The sequence below is a fragment of the Condylostylus longicornis genome, unplaced genomic scaffold (assembly GCF_029603195.1).
Source record: "Condylostylus longicornis isolate FDR11 unplaced genomic scaffold, ASM2960319v2 ptg000027l, whole genome shotgun sequence".
NCBI lineage: Eukaryota > Metazoa > Arthropoda > Insecta > Diptera > Dolichopodidae > Condylostylus > Condylostylus longicornis.
The window spans coordinates 4,831,952-4,842,894 of record NW_026577996.1 but is presented as its reverse complement, the minus strand read 5'-3'; positions in this window follow the sequence as shown (position 1 = coordinate 4,842,894).

The window sequence follows — 10,943 nt, the reverse complement described above, 5'->3', positions numbered from 1 at the left end:
ATTATATTTGTCAGAGAAAGTTTAAATATGATTTGCATTTACTGCCATCTATTGAAAATTTTAACCTTATTACCTTACCACTTATTTGCACCTACATGTATAACTTATCATCTGTTAAAACTGCCAAATCAAAAGATGAAAATACCAATTTATATTCTATTTGTCGCCTGTCTTATGGGGATGGAACATAATTGAAAAATATTTTGGTTTTTATTGAATAACTACCTATCACGTCAAGTGATGCGACTAACAGAATAAGGGTGACAATTTATTTATATTTTTATGCCAAAAACTTATAGGGTACCTATGTGTGTGTTAATTATTAATGCATTTACAATTAAAAATCTTATTAAACCTAATCACAATGCACAAATATATTTACATATAAAAAACAAAAAAAAAATTAAAGTGACCATTTTAACCGTGTGAAAAACGTCAAATACTTTATTCAAATATACTCAGTATAATTTACATTTTACATACATGTATCTATACGAATTATATTAAAGGGCAATAATTAGTAGGAATTTTATGTAAAACCAAAACTTTTTGTATATACATATGTATGCATACAATAATAATATCAGAAACTTATAAAAACTATTCACAATCATAATATACGCCATCACATATACGCGTGAAAACTATACGGTAAAAATTATCACTACAATAAGTATATGATAATAAAAAAATAAATAAATACTAATTATTATAAGTGTTATAACTTAACAATAAGTTGTAAATTCAAAAAAACTTCAACACTTTAATATTAAATACTTTTATATGTACCTAGTATTGCATTACATACATGTATATGTTATACATACCACATACCGACATTCATGTAAAATTTGTGTATATCACAAGTAATATGAAGTTAACCTAATGTGCATATATATAATTCATCATAACCTACTTACAATCATTCATATGTATATGATATAATATACATACATTACAGATGTGCATTAACTTATACTATAATATGCACATACAATATACATTTTTGCATTTCCATAATATTGTTATACAAAATGAAAAGCTAATGTAAAATCACGTTCAAGGTTATGAAAATATATTATATTTCAAAGCATAATATTTACACAACATCATACATACATACACATTATGACATACACATTACGTACATAAATATTTATATACACAAACTTTTGTTAAGTATAACTAATTTTATATGTACACGCTATAAAACTTATATAAAAACAACATTAAAAACTAACTTCAAAATCGAGAAAAACTTTATGAGAACAATATATGTACGTGCGTACATACTTACATACATATGAGAAAATTAACTTTTATACTAAAAATGCAATAAAATTTGCATTTCATGACTAAATGAACGTTTAAAAGATCAACACATTAAAATTTTTAATTTTCTTTTATTGTACACAAAAATTCTCTCTTCATTATTCAATTTCAAAGAGAAACTCTCTCTTAATTCTAATATTGTGTATTAATCGTGTTTGTGTACAATTAAAAAATTGAAGAGAAATTTTTATTTTATTTAGATAAGAGAAAAATTGAACATTTTCGTTCATATTATTTTAATTTCATATTAAAAGAGAAAAAAATATTTATTTCTTAACCTTGGCAATTATTATAAGGTGATGATAATAAAATTAAAGATAAAAGTTGGATAAATTTTATGAATTATGAATTTAAATAGAAATGATTGTTAGTTGGTACGTATGAACTAGAGCGTGATAATACTCACAATGTGAGATATTTATGTAATATGAAATATGGGGTTAAAATTCATAAACTAGCCTCAGAGTACTTTAAAAAGCTGAATTTAGCCTGAAAGAAATGGAAAGAAATAAGTAAAATATTATTCAAAATGTAAATTTAGAAAATCAGATTATTTACTCAATATACTACCACCATAAGCATGCAGCTAAAATTTACACAAGAGACAAAAACAATGCGTTCTACAAAAGTCTATATTTTGTCACTGTTAGCTGTGTATACACTACACTATTGCATTTATGATGCACAGAAGCTTGATAGGCAAGGTAAACGAAACGTATGTCAACTATTATTGCAAAAGTCATCGTATAAACAAGTACATGTGTGAATATCAAAATGCTGTTAAATTAGATTACGATATCACTAATTACGATATACACAAGTATGTGTACATAAGTGCCGTACTTTACAGCACTTGTTAATTAATACGAATTTGTCGATTAAATTGCTTATATAAGCATTTTGTTAATTTTAATTAATATTGAGAATAGTGACGTAAAAAATAAAATTTGTAAGCATTTTTAAAAATATATTTTTGCTTTTGTTGACCCAATAAATATTCTATATTTAGATGCATGTGCAACCTACTAAATATATTGAAATAATCAAAATTCACAATAATTCATTAAAAATTATTGCACACAGATATTAAATTAAATAATAAATTTAAAAAAAAAGAAAGAATTTTTCGTTTATATACCGTTATAATTTCGAAATTTTTTTGGAATTAATTCTTAAATAAATTTATGTGAACATTAGTTTTTGTTTAGAAGAATATTTTTTCGTTTAAAAATTTATGCATTTACGTAAATTAATGTCCATACCTTACTTTCAACTACATATTCATACCATTTAACATATTCCATAACTACTACATATTCGTAAATCGAAAATATTATGCTTAACACACGATTTTTTTTATTCTTTAATAGTATATCAACAACATGAGCGCAACAATTATCAATAATATGAGCTCAGAGTCCTTTGTAATATGGTGCACGCCCCAATGTGCGCAATAATCACATCGATAGGCATTTGAGTGTACTCGAAGTAAATAATGAAAAAACAAACCGTGCCATGAAACAAAGAACGCGTTATTGCAACATGTAAATATTGAGGTCACTCGACTCGTAGGGGTTAGACAGAAAGACTAAAACGAACGTGACCTCTCGATTTAGCCGAAAACACAAAGAAATGCCTTTATTTGCGAAACAAAATAAGGCAAAGCTAATGGTTAGTAAATTTGACTAGTTTTTAGAAATTATGATAACCCAGGTACATTTTAGGGTTAATTAAAGTTCCCACTATTGATAGATCTGGCGACAATTCTTGTTCGCTTATCTTTCTCTCTCAATGATTTTTAACAACACAGTCTATGATGCTGTATTATAGCAAAATATTCTAGAATTATAAAATTAAAAGTATAAAATGATAATATGATAAATTCACAATTGTGTATTACTTTTTTACGATTTAACTCTAATTCAATTACTACTTGTTAATTTTCTATGACCAAAATGGAAAGTTTCTATATTAAAAATGAATATTTCCTACAGAAAATATTATTCAAAATAGTAACTATATGTAACATATGTACATGGATATTTTCAATTACTGAGCTAAATATTTATTTATATTGCTATATTGATATTAGCTAAAAGCACTCGGAAACTAGGAAAAACTTACACCTAATTGTGAATCTCGGTTTTTCGTGTCGCTTTTGAAAGTGTAACATCAAATCAGAATTCTTCCTTTTTCTAATGGATATTTCATTTGTCCATTAAAATTACTCATTTTTTCAATTGAATTTTTGAAATTTTTCGCAACTTATCGACTGCACCTAAAATTTTCAAAAACAAATAATGATTAAAATGAATAAGTAATGATTGAGTTTTGAATATACATTTTAGAAACGACGAAATACACATACTTTTATAATTAAAGTAGACTATAAACTCCTTTCACTCATTTTAACTAATAGAATTTAATTACAAAAATTAAACAAATATAAAATTATAAATTAAAACCTAAACGCCTCTAAATTGTCTAAATTTGTATAATATTTTTAATTCACGTTAAATATTAAATTCTAGTTAAACTAGAATTTGTTTTAATATTCCCAATTATTCTATGTACAATCTAAAATTAATATTAAGAATTAAAATATAATAATCATCGTATGACATACTTTATTTATAAATTAATTTGCATAAGCTAATGAAATATAACAGTTAAAAATTAAAACTAGAATTTAATTAAATTCAAAAAAAAAAAAATTATAATTTTTAAATTAAATTAATTAAAACGTGTATATGTGTATTAAAAATAGAAATATGTCAATAAAACTTTAAACTTAAAATACTCTGAGTGAGAGCAAGTGTTCTTTTTATATAAGTATAGGTAAATAAAAAATCGTTCACATTTGGTCCAAACATTTATAAAAATTGGTAAAGAATTCGAGAAATCTTATGAAACATGAAAATCTTGTTCCCAATTTACATTATTGTAAATGAAATTAAATGATTTTAATTGTAGCAGCCACCGGATTGGCAAAAGTGATTTAAAGAAAATTTATTATTCGATAATTCGATAATGAAAGTAGAACTTTGTCTGAAATTAGAAATAAAATTAATTTTTAAATTATCTCATAAATAATTTCATTAATTTTTAAAAATTTTTTTTTTTAAATTATCATTTTTATCTTTACAATAATAATTCAGTAAATAGGTGCAACATGCAAAGCGTGTATGTAGACTTATGTGCATATTTATAAATACATACAAACACACGTACATAATATGTATATCAAAATGAACAAAAAATATGCAAATTTCAATTTCCTTAAATTTACAATACATATTTTTCATTAGAATGTAGACAAATATTATTCTGTACTTAAATAAATTACACACATACCCATGACATACCATAACTTGCATACACACCTATAGATATTGTTAATATATAAATAATATTTCACATAAAACATGCATATCATACCTACACACAACAACACATAATTTTTGCTTTCATACAATATTTTTATAGACTTTAAAATTTATTTATAGAACGTGAAAATGCAACAAATTAATTACGAAAAAAAAAGTGAAATATAACAAAAAAAAACTGGGAATGGTTGACCTTATCTATTCTAAATTAATTAAACAAAAGAGACACTCTAAGATATCAAAATTTTTTATAAAAAGATAAAGTTAAATGATCATAAATTTTGTGAAATGAAAATTTTGAGGTCATTTTAACTAACATCATTAAATATACATAAAATAAAATGCGGTTTTGTGAGTGTGAGATCTGATTTTATCTTAATAAAAGCACACATAATCACTCCACTGTTCAAAATTCTAATTAAAAACACGTTCTAATCAGACAATCTCCGATCGTTTTTTATTCAAAATAGTTCCAAATGCTCTAATAAGGTTCGATCGAACATTTTAATCAAACATGTTCGAACTCTTATAATAAAAACATGTTCGAATCTACAAATCCAACACAACAAATTTAATTGAAATATAAAATACCAGAATTTTTATAAACTTTCTAAATCTTCTTTGTCATAATTTTCATGATGTTAACAATGTTTGAATGAACAGAACGAAATACCATTTTAATAATACTTTTGCAAAATTAAAATATTTATACAAGTATTTCACGTAATTAAACAAAAAAAAAATTTTCAAAATTAAAAATAAAATAAAAGGAAAATAAAAAAAAAAAATTGCTTTTTTGTTTTTTTATTTCTTTTAATTTCAAGAATTTCAACTCGCTTAACATAACACTTACACATTCAAACTGTTATGGTGTTGGTTAATACTGGCGCTGCCACTGTATATAATTATACACGAAATTACTATGAATTATTAAACGTTTTTTTTTAGATTTAAAACTTTTGCATATTACACACGTCTATAATTTACATGAATGATATTATTATATGTAGATAAATTTGTATAGCCCCCCCATACACGTGCATTCAAACATATGTAAGTATGCTTTTTATGTGATATTAAAAAAAAAGGGGGCTCGCCTCATGTAACTATACTAAACAGGCCTCTAAAAATTTTATTTTTATTTTTTTGTTAATTTTTAATTTTTCTTTTATTTTTTTTTCTTTCCTATTCTTTTTTTATCGTTTTTTTCTTTTATAATTTATTTGAAGCATACATTCGCGATTTATTGCTATTTATATCATAATATATTGTATTGTATGATTGTTGCTATAGATGTCGCTATGGTATGGTAAGATATTTTTAACGTATATTGTATGATTTGTGTGTTAAGCAAAAAAAAAAAAAAGCGAAACTGATGTTAAAACAAAAATTAAAAATAAAAATACAAAAACATCACAACTCAACAAACCTGTTTTTGGAGTTTCTACATATAATTATTTTTTTTTTCTTAAAGATTATCAATACAATTTTAAAGTATTAGGTCTAACAAGACATCATTCGAGTTGGTAATGGAAAATTACCGAGATATTTCAAAGCATAAATATACATACACAAGTACATACATACATACATATATTATAGTTTAAAATCATGTAAGAAACAAGTAAATTAATTACATTTGTATGTACAAACGTACTTTTACATTCAATGTACAAAACTTACTACACTCTAAGTATATAATGCAGTAGATTTCTGAAGATGTATGAATGTATAAATATAATTATCAAGTGGCGGAATATGAAAACAAAAAATTGAAGTTTTTTTGTTATTTTATTCTTTTATGATTTATGTCAGTTCAAAGTTCAGAAGATGTGATGCGATCAGAAGAAAAAATGTTTGTTTTACGTTTTTGGAAAATGTTTTACGAATGAAGGGGTTAAGAAGAAGGGGAGACCCTGATTTTGATTTGATTTTATAGGTACGTTAAATACAAATTTAAATGGGTAAGTGTGTTTACACATTATTTTTCAAAAGAAACTAATGAGGATTTGAAAGTAAAATTTTTAAAAAAGGTGATTCCAAAATAGTAAAAAAACAAAAAGAGAAATAACAAAATGTTAAACAAAAAACGGCAATCATTGAATGAAAAAATTGTTTTTAGTTTTTTATTCAATAATATTTAGATTCACGATACCCGCTATAGACGATTGCAATGTATAAAAAATTTCTTTATGCATTAGCATAAAAAATAACTTCAGTATTATGATAGAAAGAGAAAGGAAATGAGAGGGTGATTCAATATGCATGCATAATATTAATATATAAGAGTTTTAATGTAAGAGAAGGAAAAGGATGAAAAATAGCAATATTCGAATAAATTTGGAATGGAAAATTTTCAAAGATGAAAATCAAAGAAAGAAAGAAAAAAAAAACTATTTTCAGTATTTTTCCACTGCTGTTTTTTCTTTGTTTGTTTTTGATTTTCTACTTTACGTTTCGATCAAATTACATGCTTCTTTACTTATGGAACATTTATACTTTTACATGCATAACAGCTAGCTAGGCTCTTAGCGTTTAACTTATTCATATGTAATTTTGCTTATGCTTGCATTTATTATGTTTGGTTTGATTTTTAATTCATATTTGTATGTATGTAATGATAATTTATTTTTTTTTCTTCTCAATTCTGTACATATTGTCTAATAAAGTAAATAATGAATCAATTTATTCATATTGGAGTGTCGTCATTAATAATTATTTTATTGATAACTATAACCAAATGATGCTATCAATTATTTTTATGTTATATAATATAAAAGAGAAGAATATAGAAAATTAAATCACAATCATAGTATATTTGTGGTATAACCTTACAGTAAATGCAGTAGATTAAATTTGAAATAAATATAATATAACATGTACACTGTTAGAAAATTGTTATACAGAGGAAACACTATTGAATTTTATAAAAAAGAAATTCGCAAATTGTAATATTAATCAAAAGACTTGCATGTAAACAAAAATTTTTCTTAAGTTAAGGACGAAATTTTTGACTCAACAACGAGTTTTCGAATCAACAATTCATTTTTAAAATAAGTTGGCAACAATATTTTTGAGCCGATAACGAACTCAATAATAATCAATGAATTTTTTTTGAAAAGACAATTCGGGCATTTTGAATGTCAAATATTAACAAGTTTATATAAAAAATTATGCAAATAATGTTTCCTTTATATAATTTTTATAATTTTATTTAGCCCAATTTTATAAATTACATTTTTTTCTACACAAAAACATATACTCGTAACTGCAAACGTTTACAGGTTAAAAGCATTGAAAACATCGAAATACATGTATACATCGAAATTTATTTAAAAATCGAATGTCAAAATTTGACAAAATATGCTATTGTAATTTTAAATGATTGATTATAGTTCAATGTGTCAAAATAATCGACTAAATTAAAAATGAAATTGTGTAGGTAAATGGAATGTTAATACTATACTACCAAAATATTACTCATTCCCGTTGAAGAATAAATTATTTGCGCCGTAATTCTAAATACACTATGAATAAGAACAGCACAAAAAAATTTATTTCAGAATCTTCGCAATTATTTCGTCAAGAATTTTTTCTGCCAATATTATTTTCCTTTTCCTAAAAGTACAAAGTTTATTATTTATTTTTGTGAAATTTTTGACAATTTTAAAAATACCTGTAGGTATGTAATGTGTGCATTCAATTTGTTTAAAAACATAGCAAAAGTCGAATATTTTATTTAAATTATTTTTAGATTTTGACAAAAACTTATTAATAATAAGTTGTTTTTTTTTTTAATTATAGCAGTTGTAGGCAGAAAGCCAAAATTATTTAAATACAAATTTATTTTATTTTTGCAAATTTAAACAATGAAAATCTTTTAATAACATTTTTAAATTTTTGTAAACAAATTCTTGGGTGATTATAGACCACAATTTTTGCAGTATTTTCATTAAAAAAAATAATAATTTGAATTTACGCAAAAAAAAAATTAATTTATTTTATTTTTATATTAAAAGCATTGACCTATATTACGTAAGGATTGGCGAGAACGCAATGATGAAGACACAAATAAAATTCAAAACGTCATTCTTTTAATATGACACTAATGAAATTTTATTAAAATAAAATTCTAAAAAAACTACTTTCATGCAAAAATTTTTAAAGGATTACTTAACGGTAATAACAAAATTATTTTGAGGTATTTGCTATTTTGAATATACCTGTCACTTTACCGTAATATTCATCGATTTCATAATGCAGTTTACCCAAGCAGTTTTCGTACACATATTTATATGGTCCTACTGTTGCCTAATGATAATAATACCTAATTTTGAATTACGCTGCAATTTTTCTTTGTACTATCAATAATTCTAATACATAATTTCATTAAAAAAAATGACAGTTTTCTTATATCGTAAAAATGTCGTTATAATAATTTTTTAATCAAAAATCTTAAAACCTAAATTATTGAAATATCACAGTATCATTTTATAGGCATAGACAACATTTTGCGTGCCTGCATGCATAAATTTTGTTAACTATGATATCATTATAATTATAAAAAAACAATTATAAAAAAAAATAATCAATTTCGCAATAATAAAATGCAATTAAATCAGTATATCTGGTATACATAGAAAATTTAATGTGAACATTATTATTTAATTTCACTTTCAATTCACGAAATTTTAAAAAAGCACATTGTAAATTTTTTTCACATTTTGATGACGTACAGTGATCGTAAATTGAGATGTAAAAATAAATACAAAATAAAAAACGATAAAATATTAATAATAAAATCTCAAATATAAATAGTATTTTTAAATATAAAGTATATGTATGTATGTGTAGAAATATTACTATTTTCATTTGAAATTCGGATGAAATATGAAATGCAATAAGAAAATAAAGCACTTTTTAATAAATCATGTTGAAAAATAAATTTCTAACAATTGGACAGGCTTGCAAAAATGTTGTTGCAAAAAAAAGGCTTGTTAAGAAAAAGAGCGTTTCAATCCCATAAATTTTTTCAATTAGTTCGATATTGCAATAATCGGACTATTTCGGCAAAAAAAATATTGCTTGACTTTTCGATTTATTAATCCCTTCAAAACATATGTAAATAGCAAATACAACTATAAAATATGTATAAACGCTTAAAAATTTTACAAAAACACTTACAAATAAATTCCCGCTTGGTTTTCCATAATTTTAATGATCGTGATCCCTTAAACGGCTTTTAACAGTCTTAAAACTCTTCTATATTATCTAACAGTTCTTTATCTATTGTATATGTATTATAAAACCACCTAAAAATAAATAAAAAAAACAAAATAATAAAATTGTAATATTCTATAATAAAAGTAATTTTTTTCGAATAAATTTTGTTTTTTTATGATAATTACCAGTACTTAAAATGTACATACGATATTACATAAAAATTAAAGTAAATAAATAATTAAATTATTTATTGAGTTTTTTTCTATATTAATTCTTATAATTCATATACAAATAATATTTCTTTTAAAAACTTTTATAAAATTATTATTTAATTATTTAGTAAAGCATAAATTAAAAATTCATATATGTACACACAAACATCAAAATACATTCAAAATAAAATTATTAATTAATTTAAATTTCTCTTTATTTTAAATTTTTTTTTCTTATGTATTTTTTTTCTCATTTTTTGTCTGTTTTCTCAAAATATATTTTTTGTTTTCTTGTTATTTTGTTTTATTATACTCTTTATTTAATTTTTGTATAAAAATTTGTGTTACTAAATTATAGTACTTATACAGTTATACTTAATATATGTGGTGTGCATAAGTATTTGTTTATATTACTATCTCACTATATTTTAGTGCATTGCAACAACGGTGAAACTTAAAAAAGTGTATTTTTATCTTAATATCTAAGTATAACACTTAATATATCAACTCATTCGCGTATATAGATGTAGGCTAATGTATTGAACATAGATATTGTAAAAATTTAATATTTGTATATGCAGTCGTATATGCATATAATGAGAATATCAAGAAAATTTACGAAATGCTCTTTATTTATTGGTTGTGCATTTTTAGTTTTGTGTTAATTTTTATTCACAGAGAATTTTTTGTTAAAAAAATTTTTTTTTTGTTTTTTTCGTTGTATATTTTTTTTTTTATTTTCAATATATAAAATGTGATCAATTCATATTTTGCTGTCATTTGCAGCTGA